We start from the raw sequence: 23,602 nt of genomic DNA, 5'->3' as shown, positions 1-23,602 counted from the left end.
GCCTTTCTTTATTCTCTCCTTATACAGTCTGCCCCGAAGCCTCTACCGTCCGCTCTCCGCGGCTCCTTCCGTGCTTCAGTCTGCCCCGAAGCCTCTACCGGTCCGCTCCCCGCGGCTCCTTTTGTGCTTCAGTCTCCCCCAAAGCCTCTACCGGTCCGCTCCCCGCGGCTCCTTTTGTGCTTCTCTCTCTCTCGGGGGTGGAGGCACTGGCTATATATAGGATTAATAGCTAGGCAGACTACCCTGTGAGGTGGGAACTTAGTGGGGTGATAAGAAACAGGTGCCACACAGGCGGGCTCGATGAGAGGGGTAATCTAGCTCAGGCTTTTGTACTTTCCCACAGGCCTCACAATCACCGCGTCTGATGACTTGACAGTGCCACGGCTCCCAACATCTCCCCCTATTTTATTTTAAATGATGGCTACGCGCATCGCAGCCCGTCCTGGATAGAGTGCACAGGCCTATGCCCCGAACTGAGGCCCACCGTAGGCCCTTAGCGTAGACCCTGGTCGGCCGTCCCAGGGTCCACCAAGGCCCTGAGGCCCTCGTCCTTTTTTCTAGGGCCAGGAATGAACCGGACGGAACCTGGTTGCACATAGGCATGCACTCATTTCTCTCCACGAATCCCCTCGGAGAGAAATTTATCTAACAATCCAGCGGCTTTCGAGCGGAACGGGGTAGGGCCTGGCTTAGGTTGAGTCGTGCTGGGGAGGCACGCTCTTACCCGTCATTGACTCACCCACCCTGCTACATGTTGTTGTCTAGGGAGGAGAATGTGGGAAGCCTGTCACTTTTAAACGCGGTCGTAGGCCATGCGAGCGAGCCATGCGTATACAAGGGTAGCACATAGGGGAGCAAGCCGTTCCAACCCCAAAAAGGGATTGTCCTGCAGTTCTTTTAGGGCTCATCTTGTTGTTGGGTCTGCGGTTGGCCTCTGGTGGAACAGGCCTGATCTTCAGTCGAGGGACTTGTCGCGTCAACCTCTCTGGGACCCACATTGGTTCTCGTCCCGATTCCTGCGGAAAGACACAAACCGCGCCTCGGCTTCCTCTTTTGTATCTCTGCCCTCCTTGACGGACCCTTCTCGGGAGCTTCCTCACTGTGCCTGTTCAAACACCTCGCGTACTTCTACAAGTTCTTGAGAGCTCCCCCCGTAACTACCCTCACTCTTTAGGCACGTGTGTATCATTTCCCACAATGGACGAGCAGAGACTGAAGCTCTACCCTCCCGTTCTGCTAGGGAAAGGTCTCTGCCCAACTTTTCCCAGGAGGGCAGGTTTACATGCCCTGTAGGCAGAAACCAGGGAGCAAAGCTGTCAATCTCTGCAAGGAAATTTTCTAAAGTCTTACGCCCCACCTTGAGGTCCTTGGACTTTAGGAGTCTCCGAAGGACCAACACCAAGGCTGTGTATCTTTACTTGGCGTGTTTCCCATTTTTAATATATCTTCTGTTATTTTTACTTCTATGTTTATGTTTTACACTCTTTTATTACCTTAAGTTCTGGTGTTATGTTTCATACTCACCGCGTGAGGCCCAAGAAACCCGCCACTTACGCGTGAGGTTGAGAGGAGTCTACAAACCCTGTAGGTGCGCGCCACCCAGGGCCCGGGCTTATCCTCTACTCACCTGTCCTGCAGCTGCAGCACTGTGTAGGAGAATGCAGTCCACCGCCGTGTCTCGGGGTTGATCAATCCCCGTGCGGGCCACCAAATGTCGATGTCGCTCCCGGCCGGCAGGAAAGACACACGACAAGGTCTGGCGGTGGTCAGGCCTTTCTTTATTCTCTCCTTATACAGTCTGCCCCGAAGCCTCTACCGTCCGCTCTCCGCGGCTCCTTCCGTGCTTCAGTCTGCCCCGAAGCCTCTACCGGTCCGCTCCCCGCGGCTCCTTTTGTGCTTCAGTCTCCCCCGAAGCCTCTACCGGTCCGCTCCCCGCGGCTCCTTTTGTGCTTCTCTCTCTCTCGGGGGTGGAGGCACTGGCTATATATAGGATTAATAGCTAGGCAGACTACCCTGTGAGGCGGGAACTTAGTGGGGTGATAAGAAACAGGTGCCACACAGGCGGGCTCGATGAGAGGGGTAATCTAGCTCAGGCTTTTGTACTTTCCCACAGGCCTCACAATCACCGCGTCTGATGACTTGACAGTGCCACGGCTCCCAACACTTTCATGATGTGAGAATTCATTGCTATATATTTCCCTCCTAGGACTGCTTCCATTGCTTATCACAGGTTTCAGCAAGGTGCTTCTAAATTTTTATTTAATTGTAGATATTAATTTCTTCTTCAATTTCATCTGTGAATCACTGGTTGTTCTGCAGGATGTTATTTAATTTCTATATGTTTATTGAATCTTTACAGTTTGTTTTGTCATTAATTTTCAATTTCAGTGTGCTATGGCCAGAAAATAGCAATAGGATAATTTCAGGTCCTTTGCATTTACTTAAGCATGTTCTATGGGCTAATGTGTGCTCTATTTTAGAGAATGTTCCGTGTGCAGCTGAGAAGAATGTGTATTCTGATGTTGTTTGGTGAAATAGTCTGTAAGCATCTAATAAGTCCAGTTGTTCATAAGTGTGTCTCAGTTCTGTTACTTCTTTGTTGACATTTTGTCTACTTGATCTTTCTCTGTATGACTGTGAGGTATTAAGTCTCCTCATTATATTTGTTTTACTGCATATTGGATTTTGCATGTGTATTTGTCTTATGCAGTTGGGTTCTGCCATATTTGGTGCGTACATATTTGTGTTTGTTATCTCTTTCTCCTGAATTTTACCCAAACAAGTGTTTAGTGACCTTCTTTGTTTCTGTTCATCATTTTGGATTTGAAGTTCACATTTTCTGAAAACAAGATAGCCATCCTTGCTTTTTTCTGGGTTCCTGTCATGTGAAATACTGTTTTTATTCTTTGACTTGTAGTCTCTGAGTTTGTTTTTGAGCTAGATGTTTACTTGAATATTGCATATTGTTGGATCCCATTTCTTGATCCATTCAGCCAATCTATTTCTTTTAATTGGTGAACTGAGGCCATTTGCATTGATGATTATAACTGATATGTTTTGGTATAACTTTGTCATGTTACTTTCCTGTTGTTGATTCCCTGCTTTTGCCCCTTGTTTAACTGCTTTCTCGGGATAGTGGTTTCTTTCTATTATCGTTCTGGGAATTATTATTATTATTATTTTTTAGACTATCTAGAATGTCTTTTAGTAGTCTTCCTAGGGTTGATTTTGTAGACATGAATTTCTTCAGTTATTTTTTTTCAGAAACATCTTACATCTCCATTAATTCTGAAACATACTTTTGCAGGACTCATCAACCTGGGTTGAAAGTTATTTTCTTTCAGGAGTTGAAATGCTTCATCTTTCAGGAGTTGAAATGCTTCATCTTGTCTTGATAGCTTGTGTTAAGAAGTTGGCCATGATACTAATGGGCTTTCCTTGATTAGTGATCTGCTTATTTTCTCTAACAGTTTTTAGTATTCTGTTTTTGTGCTAAATTAATGGGATATTGATTATTAAATGTCTGGTTATAGATTTACTTTGGTTATGGCTAATTGGAATCCTGTAATGCCTCATTTGTCTGCGTTTCAGATTCTTTTACCATGCTTGGGGAATTTTCTGCTATTAATTCTGCAAACAGTTTTTTAAAGTCATTTGTGTTGACTCCTGCATTTCAGTGACCCCTATCAGTTTATATTGTTTTTCTTGGCATTGCATTGGAGCATTGAATTGTTAATTCATGGTACCCTTTTAGGCTCTTTCTTTTCATGATCACTAGCTGTGATCCTATCTTCAAGGCCTAAAAGTCTATCTTCAGTTTTGTTCAAGCAGTCTTGCCAGCTTTCAATAGAATTTTTAATTTCCTAGGTAACTGTTTGAATTTGTTTCATGCATTCTATTTCTTTCCTACATTGTCTGTTCAAGGTTTTCATCCCTTCTCCACGTTCTTGTACTGTTTCATCTGTCTTCTCAAGCCGTGCAGAGCAACTCCTTCATTAACATTTTCATTTTTTTTTCTTTACCTGCGAGATTATTTCTAATCTGGTTTTCTCTATAACCTCATGGGTTTGTTTCTTCATTTCACTTTCTATTTTTTCAGCAATTTCAGGCATGTGATTCCCAATGTGCTTTATGTTGATGTCTCTTGTACTTGTTCCAGATTGGCATGGCATTTAAGATTGCATTTTGCTTTTTGCTTTTTATCATTTTCACATCTTGGGTTAATATTTTGGTCTTTTCAATCCCACTAGTCTTGACTGTCCATCATGTGTGTCTTAGAGTCCTACTGTGTGCCTGACATTCACCCTGTTGCTACCCAGTTGCTTCATACATTAGAAGTGAGGGGCTAGCCACATGAATTTTTCCTGCAGTTCAGTTGTGTGAGTCCTATATTTTTCCTAGGCTAAATAGCCTAGGTGTAGTGATGTGAACCAAGCCTTAGCTCATATTGTTACTGCAGCTTCATACTGTTCCAGGTCACCAGACTTACCTGTCTATAGTGTGTAGCCCAGCCAGGACCCTACTGTGTCATTCGGGTTCTCATAGGTCCAGTCAGGTTCCTTTAGGTTGAGGGAGGCCTCACTGGGATACTTGTCAGCCCACCTGGGGTTCTCCATATGGAAGAAGGACTCACTCTTTTGGCAGCTCACTAAGGTCCTCTAGGTGGTAGGAGGGTTCCTTGAGGCTCCAGAAGACCCAGTGAGGTCCTCTTCGTAGAGAGGACTCACCGTGCCCTGCCCGGCCGGCCAAGGTTTTCTCGGTGGGAGCAAGGTGTTGCTGAGGTTCCTAGAAGCCCAGTGAGGTACTGCATGTGGTGAAAGTGTTGCTGATGGTCCTGTGGGCTTCTGAGGTCACCTATGTGTGGAGGAGGTGTAGTTTAGGTTTCTACTGGCAGCGGAGCTCTTCCAAATGAGGATAAATTTTTATTTTTTCCTTACTGTATCATAAGAAGTATGAAAAATATTTAAATAATTAATAACCATGAGCACAATAGCATCACAAAAACGGTCTGTTCATTCCTTGTAATGCCCATGTACACGCACACTCAAAATGACATATTAATCCAGATATAGCTCAATGTTAGTAAGAAATACAAAAGAGGCTCATGAATTAATTCATAATTCATGAATACAAACATTTCCTGGTTATTCCATGGGAGTGTCAAGTAGGTCTACCAATGTAAATTCTAAAGTAAGGACTGGTGTCTTGATTTTAATTAACTCCACATTTAAAGTATAAGTAGAATAAAATATATAGATAGCATAAACTTTCTACTACAAGCTGAACTATAAAATTTAGACTTAAATGTTTACAGTTTACACAGAATTCTTTTTAAATCCATTATACTACATTAATTTGAAAGTAATTATAGAAATTTGAAAATGCCTTCCAAGAATGCCATTTATAACAAAATGCTTCACCATTATCATTTTTTATATTATCACTAATGGTTTTCTGAAGTGGAACTTGGGACATATACAAGACAAGCAAATATACTTTCCAAATAAGAATTATTTTTCTATTGGAACCTATTTATAATAACCAAATAAGTTAACTATGAAATTATAAGGTGGGTTGACTGTAAGGACTAAAGTTTATTTGGAGTTTTTTTTTTTTTTTTTTCTCTAAATTGTAGTTATCTCTCTTAAAATTCACCATCTCTTCATGCTTATTCATATTAATTTTTTAAATTATTGATGATAGTTTAATATTTTCTTACCACAAAATATTAACCCCTTTCTACTCATTCAGAATATCTGCTACTGATATGAAAGCATTCTGAATGTTTTCTCCAAACATGTAAGGACAGAGTGTAGCTCTAATCTATTAAATAAGTGAGTAGCAAGGTTTTGGCTAAAAATCCTAAGTACTTATTTGGGAAGCTGGCTACTAGCATTGCTGCTGCTAGTGGAAAATGTTAGGGGTTCTGTCTTCAGAAATTATTTCATTATAAATTATGTACTGTGTGTGTACTGTTTAATTTCTTTTATTTTATCTGTTTAATTTCTTTTCATCCCTGGAAGAATTACTGCCATTCCAGCTGACATTCTCATGTGAGTTACAAGTAGTAACAGTACGTGTTATATATGTGTATGTTCATGTGTGTGTACATACATGATAATGTATAGTGAAGAGAAGTCTTTAAAGAAAAATTAGCTAGCTACAGGCTAGTGAAAGTTTAGTACCATGTAAGATAATCAATAAAGCTTCTCTGATAAACCTTAGAAGATGATTTTTAAGCAAACAAACAAAAAATGCAAAAAAATAGTGAACAAATTGAACTTTCAGTGAATTAAGAGAATGAGAAAACAATTTTGGACAACAATGCTCCAGTGTGTAAACAGAGAGAATGAATGATATGAAATGGGATGGGATGGCTTCATTTCCTTAAAGAAAATGAAATGGTCATTGCTAGTGTCATACAGACACTATAAATCTCCAAAAGGTATTTAGATCTTTAATGGAACAGTTTGCCTTTAAAGTGAGAGACAGCATCTTGGCAGGGTTGTTTTTATCATTCTGATTTATTTTCAAATTTTATAAATTCATTTGTTTAATATTAGCATGAGAGACAAAAATTATTTCTTTATTTTTCTATGACATTTGCAAACAATAAAATGTTACAGATGCTACTTTTATGCTGTAAAAGAGATTCTTCCTCATAATATTTTCTGTCTTCAATGCATATCTTTAAATTTATTATTCTTGGTACTTAAAAGCATTCTAAAATTTTAAAAAAAATGAAATGCTTTAAAACAGAGTTATAATAGCTTAGTTGCAGTCAGGAACTAAATCTAAATGGCTTATATATTGGATTGCATTATATAAATGAGGTCCTGAAATTAAAATGATTTATTTTTACAAAATAAATGCTTCCTTTGCATTTAGATATACAAAACACATTAACTTCCACATTTGAGGTCCTAAGAATAACTTATGTGATTAAATAAGCGGCTCTTTTTTGTTGTACTAGAAAGTGGGGGGTTTATCAGGGTAGCTAAAGGAGGGAGTGTTGTTCTCAGAGAAAGGGCAGTGGAGATTCAAGCCAAGTTCAGGCAGGTAGTTAAAGATCAGCAAGGTCTTAATCTCAGGCCACAGCTGAGTTTGATGAAAATTAAAAAAATCATGGTCCCATAGACAGCAAAATAAGGCAAGGTCAAAGTAAACAATCTCTATAAGAATTTAGGCAACAAGTATTATATAACAGAAAAGAGCCATGCAGTTAAAGCGGAGAAGAGTTACGGTAAGAACAGAGGTTGAAGAAGCAGTGATGATTACCTCTGATAGAAAACTTGCAAAGACCTCCTTTCATAACAAATTTCAACCCTAGAAAGTGACCTAGGTGTGTTTCTGAACATAGTCTAAGAGTTACTTAGCAGTCTCAATGGGTTGACCTGTTGTAAAGAGCAATTCGTGACAGATCTATGAACAATGGGGCTGAATGGAGTTGAGTTACAACAACAGTGAAGCCAACCATGCAGCTTGCTTGAAGCCTACGTTTCACAGGCACTTTCACTTTAGGACCCCGCAGAGATCAGAATGTGGAGCCCTTTATTAGAACAGAAGATACATTTGGGAAGAATCTCACTAGGTTTTCTCCTTGGCTTTACAGCAATCCTCTTCTTCTTATCCCCACATGAAATAAAATTAGACTTTAAATCTCATTACTGAGATGGATGATTTACCTGCATTATTTGTACAGAAGAGAATATAAATTTTCCACTCTTTCTGGCTTGCGGAAAGCTTAGTTACCAAGTCACACCTGTGGAAATGAGACGGTTCTAACCTCATCAGTTTAAGTGGAGACCATTTAAATAATTAGGTTGCAGCAAGTAATATATTTTGGTGTCCCGTTAGTCAATGTCACTTTTTATGTCTTTTCATTTGTATTAATAACTTCATATGTTTCAATATATCAAGGATTAATAATGCCCTTCCAGTATACATTAATTGTGACAGAATTCTTAGCACAAAGAATGCAACCACCTATAAAAATATAGGTCTCTTACTCTTATTATTTACCATAGAAATAGGTACTTTTGAAATATACAAGTGTATATATATATATATATATATATTTACATTCCTATATAACATGAAGTAGTCAAAAATAATAAAATTTATGAAAATTGCAATAATACATTTACTTGCATTTACTTTTGTTTTATAGTGCAAGCTAAAGCTATTTTCATATTTAAATATTGTGAATTTATACTTTTATTACAAAATATGGAAATCATTTTCCTTTTGAGAAAAGATATTCTGCAATGAAAGAGATGCATTCCAAAAACTTTAAAATGTACAGGAAGTATTAATTCTGCTGTGAAACTGCACTTTGTTGGACTATTTACTATACCTAAGTTCTCACAATCGGTCTGTGAGACATAAAACAGTAAACTGTTTCCAGGATGAGGAAACATATGAGGAGGATAAATTTTCTATCTGTGGCTAAGCAGTTGGAGAGTCACTAGGTTTTACATCAGGACTCTCCAAGTTTGAAGTTCACGCACTCATAGCCTATGTGGTCCCCAACAGCTGTGTGGACTCTGGGTGGGGTTAATGGAGCAGATCAAATACCAGCACTTGGAGGGGCAGCTGGCAGCAGGAGAGTCACAGTGGTCATCTGGAAGGATGGTCGTAGCTTTGTTCTGTCCTCTTCCACATTCAGTATGAATAGAGAGGTACGATATTAAGGTTTTCTTTTTTTTCTGTTTTTTTGTTTGTTTGTTTTGTTTTTTGACACAGGGTCAAGCTTTCAACAGCAAGATGTAGCTAGCCTGAAGATGCAGGGTAAAATAAAAACTAAAGCTAGAAAATCCAGTGAAATCCTTGGAAAGCCATCATGGTTTACTTTTACTCTCTTCAAAGGAAAAAAAAAAAAAAAACATATTTAGCCACTGTTAAATCCACATCATATGCAGTACTGTTCTTTAGTTCCATCAGAAATTAGAATCCTTATTTATCTCTTCATTATGGGTGAGATTTATAATTCTTCGTTCAATAAGATGCAGACAAACAGGAGCTCTGTGTCCATTCCCTGCCAGGAGCGAGCCAGGCTTATACTGTCCTTCTCATTTCTTGGATTCCAACCCTGCTCTGTGTAAGCTGCGGTAATCCTACTCCACTAGATAGCCAGGCAACCAATACAATCTTGAGCATGAGCCTCATAGGTCAGTCAGTTTGTATTGAAACCCTGAGTTGACAGCACAGGTAGGGCTCCCTAAGCATAGCCAAGGCTGAACCCTATTAGCAGATATGCTTAATACTATGTGGTAAGGGAAAGCATTTTGCAGTGTGTTGAGGTTGTTTCTTACACCTGATGAAACTCGTGACATATAAGTTTTCTTTTTTTTTTTTTTTTTTCTCAAAATCAAATATAATCCAGATGTTTCACTTCAGGGACAAATGAATGGCTGTGGTTATTGATACAAGCATGGCAGCCTAGGAGTTCGCCAGCTGTCTGTGAGGAACAAATGTCTGATGTATGAATATGGACTCCGTATAATTTTTCCTCACTAATATTTGTCCTAACGTGACCCAGAGATCATAATAACTATGTTATAGTTTAATTTTCTTCAAAATGAAATATTGAAATAGATAAAGGTCTTGGTAGTTATTCCATCTGGGAAATATTATTTAGGAAGTAGCATCTCTGATATGCTATGTTAAATATAAAGACATAAAGATTACATATGATCTTTAAAATGTCACTATATAGTTTTAACTGTGGAGTTAAAACAGCTCAATATGATTTCTCTTATATTATATAAAAATTATTAAATCCCAACTGTTCTGTTTTTAACAACAAAAATAGCACTTTTTCCCATTTACATCTGTGTCCTAACTTCCCAGACATTTTCTTTGCAATAGTTTGAACCTGTCTGATATGCTAGGAGTTTTGAAATGAAAAAGCTGGTAACAGATAATAGATTCAGTTTTGCTGAATAGAAACATTTGAAAAAGCAGGAAATCAGTGTCTGTATTATTTTCATGTAGAAGTTAGAATTTAATGAACTGGTAGATGAATTTGCATGAGTTAGAAGGTTTTTTTTTTTTTTTTTTTTTTTTGCTTTTTTAAAATGTCTGATAGATAAGAAAAGAAATGTTTTTTGAAACTTAGACTGTTGCCTCATACCAAAAGAGAATTTTAATATATTTTATAGTAAACCATATAAAATACGATTACTCAAATGTGTATCTGAAACAAATTTTAAAGGGTAAAAAAGTATATGATATAGTATTATATGATTGCTATACTTGAATAAAAGTTTGAGATTTGAGCTTTCTGTGAGCTCAGGACTAGTGAGAAAAATGAAGGACATTCTAAGCTGTTATTATATACTAGACACATATGTAAACGCATTAGATATTCTTTTATATCACTCTGCAACACAATTCCTACAATGGAAATACAGCTATGTGTTCTACATTATAGCAGAAGTACAGGCTTTAGAGCTATGTTATTTGTTCATATATTTTGTCCACTAAATGACATGCAATATTCTCAAGCTTTGAGTTCATCATATTTACTTTTTCATCCATGCAATTAGTGTATTAGAATATCTAACATGCTACAAGAAAAGGTTAAAATTATTTAAGTTATTTGTGTGTGTTTGTTTTTGATAAGAGAAATTTACCAGAAGTAAATATGGTAAACTTCCAAACAGTGGAGTGATCAACCTGTAAGCATACAAAATCTAGTGGCAAAGATAGTTTATTATAAAAGTAATAAGAACCTTAGCTAAAGAAAATTATATGGATAATATTAGTTGCCCATTGCGATGCAACCTATTTTGTGTAACAAATTACTAATAACTTAGTGGCTTAACCAGGTACATTTACTGTTGTTTCAGTTTCTGAGCAAGATTCCAGGCATGGCATAGGAAAGTCCAACGCTTTGTAAGGTTGTTTTCCAGGTACTGATGAGGCTACAGTCTCACTGCAGGCTCATCAGGGAACAAGCCACTGAGGAAAACTTCCATTTAGGTTGTTGACAGAACTCATTTCCTGACAGCCGTGTAACTGAGGCTTTGGAATTTTGTTGTTTATTTTTTCTTTTTTTCATTGTTATGGTTTGTCTTTGTTTTTATTTTTGCCATTCGGGACTCTTTAAAATGGCTGTTTGTTTCATTACATTCACAGGTAGTTTCTAGCTCTAATATCCTTGGCATAATATAATTGTACCACATCATTTTTGTGGTATTCAATTAGTCAGAAGCAAGTCACAGTTTTTTTTTTTTTTTTTTTTTTTTTACACTCAAGAGAGATTATTTAAAGTAACAACAATGGAAGTGGAATTCAACAACTTTAGCTTACTATTCAGGCCAATGATGCTCACTAAATCATTTCAGCTGTGTGAGAGGAAAGTAAGCAGCAAAGGGGCTTGTAATGACTATCTAAAAGTGAAATCAAGTTATTTAGATATGTTTTCCATGTGTAATATAAAAGATAATAATTTCAGAAGTTAAAACAGCTTTGTCTAGGCATTTTCAGCAATATTGTAAATGGTTTGAAGAAACATTTTAAGACTAAATCTATCATGATAATATAACATCAGTTGGCAAGAACAATCACCAATTATATAAAAACAATGACTGTAAGCTGTAGTGTCATTTTTCTAAATGAAATAAACTTAGTGATTACCAATACAAACATCTCTACTCATTTTCCATATAGTATTAAAAGTACAATTATTGTAATTTAAGTAGATCAGCATGAGACTTTCAGTAAGTGAAGTGTGACATACAGGTGAAGACATTTAAGAACAGACTCTTATTCCATATTACATACTTATAAAATTATAAGAATTCTAGAGACTCAAAGAAGGTAACTACTTTTAATGTTACTTACAGATACGTAAAATAAATTAGAGACAAAATTGGTGCATGTTACTTTGGATGCAACCTAATTATGAGATGTCATTTGTGGGAGTAAAGTTCTAAAACATTTTTTGAGTTGTTTTGGTTACCTTTATGCAATAACCAGATTATAGTAAATATTGTGGGATTGTTTTTGTGAAATAAAACAGTTACAGGATTGTGTCAAAATACAGAAAATACATTTATCAACATTACGTTTTAGATTTAGTAATCTGTAATTTGAATAATAAAGCCTAATCATCTCATCTTTCAACATTTTTGAGAAATGTTTCTAAAAGCAGTTAAAATATTAATATAATCAAAATGTGTCATGATTTTAGATTGCAAAATTCAAAAATATTTGACCAATTTCATTTTAATTATAAAAATTGACCCTTAATTTTGTTTGTATTCTTAATTTATGAAAAAATTATATCTTTATCAGCTTGTGTACTTTAAAATTTGAAGTTAAGTACCTTGAGTTGTCTTAAAAATGTTTGCCTTTTTATTTATTAATTCATTTATATATTTTACAATTTGTCATGATCTTTAGTGAGCAAATAGCCGTGGTGACTTGTTTCTGTTTTGCCACATATGGAAGTAGTCAAAATTATTTTACAGTTTCTGTGATATTGATTAGAGAAAGAAACCTCATAAATTCTCATGAAGTCATTTAGTCTACCAAATGATTTATGAAACAGGTGTGGTCTCTATTATTTAGAATATACTTCACTTTCTAATCTTATTCTGTTTACAGATGACTAAATCCTGTAAAGTCTCAGAATTAAATTTGTATATATAAGTAGTGATAATAAATAAATCTTAGAGTTGAGAAAATGAGATTGATAAACTATAATGAAAAAAATTTTTTAGAAATATGATCAGTGTTTCATAAATTTCTCACACAGAAGTTTTAACATCAGATTTAAATGATTAACAATGTGGCTTATTGTCTTTTTTGTTTAATTCAGGAATTCTAATCCTGTAGATAAATTTTACTTTATTTTCGAGATTAGAAAACTCTGTATTTTATGCTGGAAAGTCATGCTGCTCTTCTTTTTAGAATTCTATGTTGTGAATTTATTCCCTTTGCGTCATTGTTTGATACCTTGGATCTCGGTAGTCGGTACCCATTTTGGTCTACAAAGCTGCTCAGTAACTGATGATCAGTGGCTGAATGAGTGAACACGTGAATAAGGTGCCCCCATTTCTTAGAGATGAACCTTAGGCAGAAATATGGGCAAATCAACACTCACAATGCTGTGATTCCTTCAAGAAAAGATGCAGCGGTGTATAAAGACTACTTTATTAAAAAAAAAAATGAAAACAAATCTGGATTTTTTTCTTGGTACCAAAGAGTAAATTCACAACCACACAATTGCCAGACACTTGTGCTGCTGAAGTAAATCCCTGGCCCCTGAAACTAGGTTTTATATGCCATATAAGTTGTAGATAAAATTTAACTAAGAATATTATAGATTACCTTATGATAAAAAATAAATGATTCTTATAAAAGTTTGTGATTAGTATAACAATTTATAAAGCTCATTGTAAATAATAATCTCTTCCTTCTTTTTCTAAGCCATCCAGTCACTCTTTAGTCTAAACTGTACCATACGCATGTATTGCAACCGGCATTGACTTGTCAGTGCCTGGAATGGTCAAAGCCCGGTATGGAAATTTCTTTATGGAAGAGAATTACTTAAAGGGTAGGATAAGAGGTCAAAATTATTGTCTGATTCCACTTTGGCTCTGGCCTCAAGCTAGTGCTTCTTAACAGTGACATTAACTTTCTAACCATACCAAGAAATGGTAGCAGAGATTAATGAGAATAAAGTAAATTTCTCACATCTCCTGCTTGCTTCTAAGGGATCATCCAAGGTTCTGACTTCGTAATTTTTAATATTGTATTAGGAACATGCACTTTTATAACATTCAAAGCAATTCTTCTTTTGAGTTCAGCTATCCTCCAGAGGTTTATCTCCAAATAACAAGAAATTACTATATATTTTATACTAGAAGGAAGCTAAATAATAAATGCAAGTTTTGTCCATGTTCTGTTCCCCTATCATTTGGATGTTCTAGAGGTTTTCTATCCTAAAATATTGATTCTAGTATGTTCTCCAGTTCACAACTAGAAAGACAGTAACATGGCCAGTTTTATTTCATAAAACAGTAATTCGATTTTCTCTTCAATTTTCATTTATTTAGAAATAATACATATTTACAAATGAAATAAGTAAGAAGAGGAGAAAATAAAAGTCAATGTACTGCATTAATTCATTCATATTTCACAACAATTCAGTGAGCTGTTAGGTCCTGTGTCATGTGGTGTTGCAGCTGGATATGGTACATAGTACTTGGTGGTACTATGTAGAAAAACACAGTAATTTTAGCAAATACTGAACCTCAAAGAAGTGAAAAAGCTATTTACTTAAAAATCAATTGAAAAAGTATCAAATAATATTTGATAATATTTTACTTCCTAAAAGTAAAATATTTACAGAGTAAATGCTAATTGTGAATGTTCTGAGATTTCATAGGTCATAGGTGCTATTTTCATCACTGCCTCATAGCTGACAAAGCTGAAGTGCAATAAATAATGACATTATCCCAAGTGACAAAGCCAAGCGTAGAGTCAGTTTAATCCAACAAGATTTAGCATCTTTGTGTTTCCAGGGGGTAAGCTCCAGGAGCCCCAGAATTCTAGCATTCTGGGCACCTGTCAACCCATCATCATCTGAGCGTGATGGGATCTGCCAGCACCACAAGCTGCATCTATGTTCCCATGAACTATACTCTGGCTGTGCAGTCCTTTTCTGCAGGAACACAGGGAAACAAACATAGAGAAGTGAGTTCCAAGGTCACCTTGGGGGACAGGGAACTGCAGGGTTCATTCCTGAAATGATGCTTCCTGCCCCCTTAACCGTACCCTTGTGTACTTTTGCACATCTTTTTCTAGCCAGGCTGCATTTTAAAAACATTTTCTATATTCTTTATATATGATACTGATTCTCACTCCAGAACTGATTACCAATGTGTAGCTTGAGCATTCGGTTATTTTAAAATTTCCCATGCAAATATACTAGTCAATCATGTGGAAGTTCGTCTGCAAAATCTTAGTAAATGGACGCAGTGCACTCACGTTGCTGGCAAAGTACAGGAAGGATAATGTTTGCTTTATCTTCCATAGAACTGTCATTTTCATTTGTGGTCTCAGCATGGCCTTTACGTCCATATGTGCATCAGCATTCGGATCACTTGAACCTTCCATGAAATGACAAATAATTTTCCACTTTATAGCATTCTATGCGTCTCCTTGCCTGGTCCTCCAAACTCTCCTAAGACTCCCCATGAAATAGCTGCCAATGTCTATCAACGTAATTCAGATGTAGCTACAGTAACAGTCACAATCTTCAGTCCCAATTTTCTTTATTAAACTATTGTCCATTACTACAAGAAGATATCTGAGACAACTGACTTAATATAGAAAAGCAACTTAACCCATAGCACTGCGCAGAGTTCAAATGGCACAACACAGACTCAGATATTCTGCACAGATGTTAATGATGTGTGTGTTAAATTGTGTCCAAACTATAACAAATATATTTTTGAAATTTGCTAAGAAATTAGACTGTGAGACTTTGCTTCCCTCCACACACAAAATAGTAAGGTAAGGTGCTGGATGTATAGTTAGATTAATTGTGATCATTGTTTCCATTAGATCGGCACATAAAATATCACTTTATGCCTTAAACACTTAAATACATATACTTCTGTCGATAAATGAATAATTGGGAAATGAATTATTGAATGATATTACTTATACAGTTACTTAGCAAAATGGATATACTTTTGAAAATATGAAGTGCAAAAAATCTATTGAAGAATTATACTGATCAATAATGATTATATTCAAATAAAAAATCTTAATAGAAACACGTTAATTTTAGTAATAGCTCTGTATTTTATTCTAAACTTTGCATAGGACAGTAAGAAGAAATTGTTAATTTACTTTTATAAAAGAAGAGCACAGAAAAAATGTCTTAATTTCTGGTGTCATGCTAAAGATTTACAAAGTAAAGTTTATCTTTTGAAAGGACAGTTTTTAGACTAATGCAAAAAAGAAAAAGAAAAAACAAAACGTTGAGAAGCTTTCTTATGTAAATATGGATATTTGATATATGATACTGATGGTGGTATACAGGAAAATTCCAGATTGTTTAGCAGATGGAGTTAGGAAAACTGAGTTTCAATGTAAAAAATATAAAGTAAAATAAGCCTGGATCTCTCTTTGATGCCACATATAAAGAATATTCAGGAAAAATAGCCTAAATGTGAAAGTTAATTGTTTAATAAACTAAAAGTCATGTGGAGAACTGTATCACAGAGAATTGTAGACTTAATTATCCTGACATAGACCTTTTACATAAGATGAAATCAACCTACTTTCACCCAAATCAAGGTCTCTGTTTAAAGAAAAGTATCAAGAATGTGTTTTCCATATTTCTGGAGAAATCATTTAGCAAAAGAATAGGTATGTGAAATATACTGAATTTACATTATAGAAAGCAATGCAGTAAGAATATATATCAAATATTCAAAGAGCTCAAATCATGAACAAAAAAAAACAGAAAAGAAAATAAAGCTTTTCCTTAGTTTTACTGAGATGTAGGAAAAAAAAAACATGTAAAATTACATGGCTTGTTTTGCAAAGATGCACATGAAACATATTTTAGATCATTCCTTTGGGTTGGGATTGCAGAATTTTAAAAAAATGAATGAGAGGGTGATTTGCATGAACCATGAAGATAAATGTCTGAGAAAACTAGTGTCACTTAACTCTTTGTAGATCTTTTTTAAAAATGAAAATATGCCAAATCTGTGAAAAAAGAATCTTTTTCCTAAAAAGAGTATATATACAACAATTCATTAGCATTATACTCATAAAGTAATAGCAGGAGATAATAGTAAAATGCCAGCATTTATTGAAGTTATTATATTTATTTTACTTTCATATAAGAAATAAACTATGATACCCCTTGTTGATTGCATCTAGAGGTTTATGAATTGCACCAAAAGTTCTCTTGGTGCATTCATTTCAGTTTACTTTCTAAATATAGAATGATTGTGTCCTACACAAAATATCACTGTTTCCCTATTGCAAACAACAGCAAAAAATACTACTTTCAACCAAATGTAGCTACCACAAAGAACAAAATAATTGAATATGCAGAATTTAATAAACAGAAAACTACATGATTAACTAGCTTTCTTTATTACCCAAGCAATGTGTATCAATTTTCAGAGTAAAAAATGATCCAAAATTATGGCAAAATCTTATAATTTTAAAAATTATTATGATTCATTTCCTTTAATAACCCTCAAAATACTTCCCACTCGCAGCATTTATTCCACTTCTCTGGCTACTTTCTGAAGCAGTTCTGGAGCTTCACTTTCATGGGTGTCTTTAGTTGTAGTGACATGAATGACTACACGTCTAGAATCAATTAAAAGCATTTACTTTTAGTGGTCATTTTGACTTTGAGGAAGAGCCAGAGTCATCCAGGGTCAGATGTGATGGATAAGGTGGGTAAAGACACACCACAATGGGTTTTTACCAGCCTAAATCATCATTAAATTGTAATTAGCAGCAGCATTCACTGTGCTTTTGATCACACTTGATAATTATAGGCAATCATGAAAGAGGACTTCGAGAAGTGGTTCAGAAAGTAGCAAGTACAATAAAACAAGCGTTTTCAAAGCAAGGAGAAATATTTTGAGAGAAATTCTTGGCAATGTGTCTTTTACATCTTTATCTATATCTACATCTATGTCTATATCTATCTATATAGTTTTTGTAAAAGAAAAAAAAACTATAAAAAGATAAAGCCTATAGATTGTTTAAATTATATATATTTTATCAGCTTCTGTATATGCATATAAAACAAAATATTTCATAGAAATAAACTGAGAGCTCTCTAAATATTTAAAGATAAGAATTTAAGCATTTCTGTACAAAAGGGCTGACAAATGTTGAAAATAAAATATATACAATATATACAATAAGCACAGAGTAGTGCATCCAGAACATCAGGGAAAGGGCCATTCCTTTGGGTTTGCTAATAAGAGTCCACTCTCTCCTTTATGGGGAGATACTGAAAACTCAGAACATATTCTGCACCTTTTTATCTTTTTTTAAAAAATATTTGTGATTATACTCATTTAAAGCATATAAATTTCCTTTAGTGAAGGTCAATAAATCATATTTAGTAAAATATATTATTAATTTCAGAGAAAATATACTTATGCACACATCCCACAATACTCTTTTAAAGCAGTTATTTTGAGAAACTGAATCACCATGGATCCTATTTAGATATTAATATCAGTTTTGTGCTGTTAGAGTATTCTAAAATATATACAGGGAGACTGTAGTAAGTAAATAATCCAAAACAATGCTCTTGGGTAAACTAATATTCAGTAAATCTACACCAATACTTTTCTTCAATCCAATGCTAAATCCTTATAGTGAATGAATTTAAATGATGATGGCTACAATTATAATACAATAAAGATCACTCCCCAAACACCTTTTCTTTGATGATTTCTGTACTGTAGCATGTTTTAAATCACAACACTTAACATTTTTATTTGATGCCTAAATGCTTAATTTTAATAAAGAATAATATGTAAAACTGCCTATTACCTTGGCAACTAAATCATTAATCTTATTAGCTTTTAGAAGTGTGATGGGGATGCAGTAAATTTGGAAAACCTTATTTTAATTAATAAAGTTACAAGCATTTGCATACCATAATTGAAAATAAAATAAGGTAATGCCTAACATAATATGGTGTTAATCAGTTAATGATATAAATAAACATTAAAGGGAACATATATTTGGAGGGAATGTAATACTGTAACTTTATAATTACTATAATTCTGATAGTTATCATTTGTTTGGGAGATATACAATGCAAACTGTTTAACACTGACTTTTGAAAGCTGCATTTTTTGAAAAACTCTATGTGTTCCTACTGTTATAATACATCTGTGTAATGGCTGTGAAGCTATTTCATTCTTTGGAAAGCAACTTATTTTTGTGTCTCATTCTCAACATTTGCTTTAAGTTATGCATTGATTACATATTCTGTATTGATTTCTCCATATCTGGGATTCTTTTTATTGGTTTTCCTATCAAGAAATTAACTCTATTCTGGTCAAATAGGAAGTGTGGTTTTGCTGTACAGGATTTGTTATCAGATTTGAGCTCCAAACTCTTACAGTAATTGTAGATATCTGTCGTGTTTTATTGCTTTGATCCTTGTACCCATATGTGATTGTCATTAAAATGCTATCTTTTACAAAACTCTTAAGATTTTCATAATTGAAGAATGTTCATTTTATTATTTATAAAAATTGCTCTACGATATTTTGCATATTGTCTCTATTTTTATTTAATCTGAAATTAAAACTGTTTAGATAACATTTCTGACAACTGACAATGTTGAAAGACTGATTTTTTTGGAAATTTATGTATTATATATTATTTATATAACACAAATATATTATTTCTATATTAAATATATATGTGATATTTAAAAGCCTTTATAAGATATAGTTACTATAAACATAAATCCAAACATTCCTTTCTAGGAGATTTCTCAGTCTTTTTTACAAATTAATTTTGGCTTTGTCTTCATGTTCAAATATGTTCATCATATTTTTTGCAGAATAAATTCATTGCGCTAAAGCTTTTCTCATAAAATAGACTTTCTCATCCCCCAGAAAAAATTTATAGCTCTCCTTTGGACCTTTAAAGAATTAGAATTGCTTTTCTCCATTAATTTAGGGCATGACCCTGAACATAGCATTCAAACTGATCTTACGAGGACCTTGCTTAATGGAAATATTATCTCTCCTGATTTATTTTAATTTTTTGTGCTTACATAACAGGACTTTGCAGCTGTTCATATGATGGAATTGCAAAAAAAAAAACTCTTCATATCATTATAAACTACTGGCACTTCTGAATCATCTGAATCATGTTCTATTTTTTAAAGGAACATTTTTATCATTTTCAAATGTAAATTGAACATCCTGAAAAATATCTTAAGCAAGAATCAAGGATCTGCTGGCCCAGCTTATTCAAATAATCCCTTCATCCCTACAGTGTATAAGCATTTCTTTATTTGTATATTAATTTATGTATTTATTTGCATTTGCCTCATGTATAAAGGCAAGGCATGCAAGTATTCTGTGGAAGAGCGCCTGTGGTGCAACAGTTCATGTTCTGGACAAATTGCTTCCCCTAAGTGCTAGCTTTCTGTTGTTGTGACAAATGTCAGAGATAAATAGCATATAAGAAGGAAACTTTATTGGCTCATAGTTTTAGATACTTCAGTTCACGCTTGCTTGACTGAGTTTCTTCTGGCCAGTGGTAGCACTGTGTGACATGGGAGGAGGAGGAGGAGGAGGAGGAGGAGGAGGGGGAGGGATAGGAGGAAGAGGAGGAGGGGGACAGGGGAGGGGAGAGGGAGGGGGAGGGGAGGGGGAGGAAGTGAGCTTACTTCATGCAAAGATAGGAGAGAGTGAGCAAGAGCTGGAGTAGAAGGAGGAAGGGAGGGAGGGAGAGGGGAGGAAGAGAGAAAGACAGAGAAGGAGAGAGGAACAGAGGAGAGGAGAGGAGAGGAGAGGAGAGGAGAGGAGAGGAGAGGAGAGGAGAGGAGAGGAGAGGAGAGGAGGAGAGGAGAGGAGGAGAGAAAAAGCACCCAGGGTCCTAATACTCTAAAATTCTGGGGCACATACTCAACCGCATAACTTCCTTCCACTAGGCCCTCCCTTTTGCTCCTTGAGCTGACCCCCACTATTTCCAAGCTGAAAGCCCGGCTGTTAATACATGGACTTTTAGAGGACATTGCATATCTAAACTATAGTAAGGAAGAAATAACATTCAATTCTAAGCACAAACTAAAAGAAAGAGGAGGAAGAGGAAAAGGAGGAAGGGAGGGGGAGGAAGAGAGAGGAGGAAGAGGAGGAAATAACTTTCCAATGCTAAGTTTTCTAGTATGTGAATGTTTCCATAGAAATATTCAGATAGGGTAAGCATGCATTTCATCATGAACCGCAGAATAATAGCAATAATGCTTCCAAATATCCTCCGGTCACTTGTCTCCACTTATAGCTGAAACACTTAAGCAGATTTACTCAGTTATTCTTTTTGCTTTCAATTACATGTATCTCCTTTCTGTGACTTCTCTATTGAAATCAAACTGTAGATGGATTATTGCCATGTCTTAAATTGCAGTTTACATTATTTTAATTCCCAAACATATCTGCATCCCAAATATATTTAAATGAATTCTCTGAGTTCCAAACATCCATATTTTTGCATTTACATATTTCTATTTTAGTTTCCCACAGATTTTTCAAGTTCATCAAAAATCCAATTCATTTTGTTATGAACAAATCTATTCTTCTAATAGCTTCGTCTCCACTGAAAAGAATCACTTTTAATTCATGAAACACAAACTTGAAATATAAAATGTCTTCTTGACTTCTTTTACAGTCTCACAGTAGAAAGAGAGAATTATGCCAAATGTGCCCTTGCATCAAATTTAATACTCTGCATATGTTTCCATACATGGCCAAAGAATGACAGATGAGATTCAAGTTCTGAATCTTGGGAATAAGAGTTTATTTTGCATTATCTAGATTCCGTCTAAATCTCTGAGTCCTTAAAATTAGATGATGACCCCAGGCTTTGGTTACAAAGAGATGTGATACAATCTGGTATGTTTTCAGATCAAACCCTTTTCTCATTGACATTTACACCTTAAATTAAGAGTTCATCTTTTTTGTTTTGTTTGCCTCCATTTTTTTTTTTTTTTTTTTTTTTTTTTTTTTTTTTTGGTCTTTTTCCTTTTTACCGGTACCAGGGATCGAACCCACGACTGCCTGCTTGCAAGGCAGGCGCTTATGCCGCTGAGCTAAATCCCCAGCCCCTACCTCCATTATTTTTTTACTTGTATTATATGTAGGAAAATTGTCAAAGACTTGGGAAATGTCAAAACAGGTTATTGGTTCTCCTTGCATTAGGGTGCTGGGCATCCTCTTGTAGAAGCTCTGAATATTACCTCAGTCACTATGGTGTGTGTGTTACCTGGCTTTATTTCTGTATTGTTTCTGGATATATAATTCTGCAAGAATGAGTTTAAATTTTTGAAATCACTAGCCATGTAAAGTATTCTACAGTAATGTTGGAAAAGTATACAACAGTAATGTTGGAAAAATCTGATAGCAAATCAAGTGGAAGACCCTTTGCACTGAGGGTAGGAACAGAATTGTTTATTATGCTACCAGGCTGGCAGGATCAATCTAAACACCAGCACTGACTGAGAGTGAAACAGAGACTTACATTTTGTAAATAGGAAGGGAAAAAGCTGATCACAGGTTATCATATAACTGGTTATATGAATCAAGTTTTTGTTGTCAGGCAAGTTTGTTCAGGGCAGTTTAGTCAGAGGAGCTGTTTATCATAAGGCAGGAAAAAAATAGGGAAGAAGGTGGGTTTGAGGGAGTGGTTGAAACTGAGCATATTCTTGACTAGTATACAAGGACACTCTTTTGTATACTCCTTGAAAATAGAATAAATTTATATGTCGGATAGTACAGGCAGTCCAGATGGATGGAGTCAGACTTAGTCAGGTTGGACTATCTCTAAGTGGCAGCTGACATGGTCAGTCAGGACTGAGTCTAAGGGTCTAACTATGTGGTGGGCTGGGTGAGCACCTCTCACCTTAACAGAGCATCAGATTGCTGATTTTTGACCTGGCTTGTAGGAAAGACAATACCTTATATAGACTTTATTCCAAAATAATTTTTATTAGCAAAGGAATATTGGCATTTGTGCTTCTGATGTAGAGAGAAATGGTGCTGTGCTTTCTATCAAGACCAAGACTGGGGGCTGCATAACTAAAGATTATGAATGCTGCTACCTTCATATATCAATAAGTTCAGATAGAGTACACATATATTCATTTTTTAACAATTGAAAATTTATACTTCATTATTTAGTATCTCAAATTCATATACCATCAATTAATACTTACTGAAGATGTAAATAACTTACCTTCTTTAAAAAATAAAACCTACCAAATTTCTTAAGCTACCATGGGAAGCCCTTCTTAAACACATACCTGAAATACTCCTCACCATCCTTTACACCGTCCTTTATAGACTATCATTATTTTCCAGAGGTCCTTATTCATTTCATCCTCTGCTTTAACTTCATTTTCACTGGAACACCTCCGCATGCTTCCTACTTTCCTCTCCTTTGACTAGCTCTTACTAGTTTTCCAGTTTCACTTTATCCCATCTGTCTTAGTTACTTTTTATTGTTGCTGAGACAAAATATCTAACACACAAAAAGAAGGAAGGAAAGGTTTATTTCTTACAGTTTTTGGAGACTTCAGTCCATCCTCAGTTGCCTTCAAGGCAGCATGCTATGGCAGGGCAGCCCTTTATGGTGGCTGCAAACAGCAAGACAGCAACCCACAAGAGAGAGGGACATAGCTTCTTCCGACCATTACATAGTATGTTGGTTCCACCTGAGGCGGGTGTAGCACTCACACCACCAATTGGACAGCTAGACAACGAAGCAATCACAAATGCTAGATTTGGTTGAGTCCATAATTCATGAGGCTTGGGGGTCACTGATATAATCCATGACACCATATTTC

This window comes from Cavia porcellus, unplaced genomic scaffold, assembly GCF_034190915.1.
Source record: "Cavia porcellus strain 051 isolate PalLab524CR breed Dunkin Hartley unplaced genomic scaffold, mCavPor4.1 scaffold_30, whole genome shotgun sequence".
NCBI lineage: Eukaryota > Metazoa > Chordata > Mammalia > Rodentia > Caviidae > Cavia > Cavia porcellus.
Note: the sequence above shows the minus strand (reverse complement) of the source record.